Raw genomic sequence first — 2,778 nt, 5'->3', positions numbered from 1 at the left:
TTCAACAGAGCAGCCGGACCGAGGTGTTGTCACCTCTGCTCCCTTACCTTGCAGAGGCCTGGAGTTCTCTTCCATGCTCTTGGAGGTGGTCTTTCACTCACCAGCCTCACACCCTATCCCCCATCCAGTCCCTCCTGTGGCCCGTGGTGGCCTCCTTAGAGAGCTGCTGCCTGACACTTGCTCTTCAGAATTGCCATTGTGTTCTTCCTGACCAGCCCTATCTGCATGAGCTGTGGGACCGTGTGCCCTCGGCTGCCCCAGCCAACCTGGCCTTTCCTGTTTTGCAGTGATGTACCCGGCTGTCCGGGGATTCAGGCTCCATTGCTGGGGCTGTCCTTGACCCGTCTGGTGCAGAGAGCTCAGAAACAGAAGCCAGGGGACCTAGGTTCTCATCCTAACTTGCTGTGTGACCTCGGTTAAGCCTGTCTGGACTCCCATCTATAAAATGACAGTTTGTGTGTGATGCGTGTTTATGCACTAGTGGTTCTCTAACTGTTCTGTGGGACCCAGGTCTTTTCTCTCTGCAGAAGTGATTCGAATTTTATCCAAAAACTATTTTTATGGCTGTAATAGAAAAAACAAAACTTCAATGGGTTACACGCCAAATATCAATAGTTTAAAACCCAACATGTTAATTTGTTTTGCTAGGCAAACTTGTTTTTGCACAGATCTTAGAATAAATCTCTTATTGCCATCTGTGTGTGTGTGCATATATATATGTAAGCTATTTATTAAAATGTCATTGATTTGGATGCTTGTAACTCAGTTCTTATTTGGCATGTCTGCACCTAATAAACAGTACCAGCAAGTGCATGACTACAGTGCATACCTTCCCTGAGCAACTCACCGCAGGTCCGTGCTAGCAGCATGTTCTCAGTGAACGTTGTAATATAGCCTGGGCCTGGCTTTTTTTTTTTTTTTTAAAGTTAAATGTTTTAGTTGGAAAGAACCTTACATTTACAGAAAAGTTGTCAAGATGGTAGAGAGTTCCTGTATATTCTTCACCAGCCTCCCCTAATGTTAACCTTTTACATACCCCTCATTGCATTGGCAGAGGAGGGGAATTAATATTGGTACAATACTGTTACCCAAATTACAGACTTCATTCAGATTGTCACCAGCTCTTCTACTACTGTTTCCGGTCCCCTCCAGGGTCCCACGTGGCATTTAGTTGTCAGGTCTTCTTAGTCTCCTCCAGTCTGTGATGGCTTTCCAGTCTTGTTTTTCATGACCTTGACACCTTAGAAGAGTGCTGGTCATGTATTTTGTAGAATCCCTCTCAATTTGGGTCTGTCTTGTGGGTTCTCATGATTAGACTGGGGTTATGCATTCCAGAACCCCAGTCTAATCATGAGATGCAGACTGCATGGAGACCTTAATGCATGGAGATCTTGCCCACGAGTAGCGTGACCCAGTCAGCGTTATGGAACACAGCCCAATCAGACCAGTATTTCCCCTCTGTAGCTGGATTGAGGAGGGAACATGGGGACTGAAACCTTGAATGCTTCTGCTTTAATTACCCTGAAAAGGTAAAAAGCATTGGGTGGAGGAGCCCCCTCATTAGGGATCACTGGGGATACTGAGCAGCATTACTGTTGAGAGTGTGAAGGCAGAGGAAAGCTGAGATACAGCTCTTAGTGATGTCCCTTGGCTGAAGCCCCATGGGAAGTGGCCAAATTCTATATTTCATGTCACTGAAAAATTGGTAAGATTTGGAAAAGAGGAAGGTTCTGTAAGTCCCTGGTCTCACTAATCAGGAATTATTGATACTGTCAGAAATGGAAAGTGTATCTGTGCTTAGAAGGACATATATGAAGTGTGAGTGTGTAAGTGGATGCATATGTGTGTGTGACATGGTGTATGTGAGTGTATATGTGAGTGTATATGACACTGAATTTGTGAGTTTGTGTGTGTGCATGAGTGTATATGTGAGTATATATGTGACTGTGTATGTGAGTGTATGTGTGTTTGTGGGTGTATGACTGTGTGTTCATGAGTGTTTATGTGAGTATATATGTGACTGTGCGAATGTGTATGTAAGTGTGTGAGTGTATGACAGTGTGTGTTCGTGAGCGTATATGGGAGAATGTGGATGTGTGTGTGAGTGTATGTGTGTATATGATAGTGTGTTTATGAGTGTATATTTTGAGTGTATGTGTGTGTGACTGTGTGAGTGTATATGTGTGTACATGATAGTGTTTGTGAGTGTATATGTATGTGTGTAATTGCGTGCATGTGTGTGAGTATATGTGTAACTGTGTGTGAGTGTATGTGTGAGTATATGTGTGACTGTGTGTGTGTTTGTGAGTGTATGTGTGAGTGTATATATATGTGTATATGATAGTGTGAGTGAACGACAGTGTGTATTTGTGAGTGTATATGTGAGTATATGTGTGACCGTGTGTATAAGTGAGTGTATGTGTGAATGTATATGTGTATATGATAGTGTGAATGTGTACGACAGTGTGTGTTTGTGAGTGTATATTTGAGTATATGTGTGACTGTGTGTGTATGTGTATGTGTGAGTGTATATTTGTATATGATAGTGTGAGTGTATGACAGTGTGAGTGTATATGTGAGTATGTGTGTGACTGTGTGTGTATGTGAGTGTATGTGTGCGTGTATGTGTGTGTATTTGATAGCATGTGGGTGTGAGTGTATGACAGCATGTGTTTGTGAATGTATATGTGCATGACTGCATGTGTGTGTATGCTAGTGTATGTGTGAGTGCATATGTGTGTATTTGATAGCATGTGGGTGTTTGTGAGTGTATGACAG

General features: G+C 43.0%; 1 protein-coding gene across 1 annotated transcript in view; it reads left to right on the top strand.

The window, feature by feature from the left end:
• The first annotated feature begins 1,359 nt into the window (after positions 1 to 1,359).
• Positions 1,360 to 2,778, top strand: part of PLXNA4 (plexin A4) — a 516,386-nt gene continuing 514,967 nt past the window's right edge. Inside the window, exon 1 of the mRNA XM_011941209.1 lies at positions 1,360 to 1,529. The gene's annotated coding sequence lies outside the window, so the exon portion shown is untranslated. The remainder of the gene's footprint in view (positions 1,530 to 2,778) is intronic.

This window comes from Colobus angolensis, unplaced genomic scaffold (genome assembly GCF_000951035.1).
Source record: "Colobus angolensis palliatus isolate OR3802 unplaced genomic scaffold, Cang.pa_1.0 Scaffold2, whole genome shotgun sequence".
Taxonomy (NCBI): domain Eukaryota; kingdom Metazoa; phylum Chordata; class Mammalia; order Primates; family Cercopithecidae; genus Colobus; species Colobus angolensis.
Note: the sequence above shows the minus strand (reverse complement) of the source record. Positions and strands in the feature narration are given on the sequence as shown.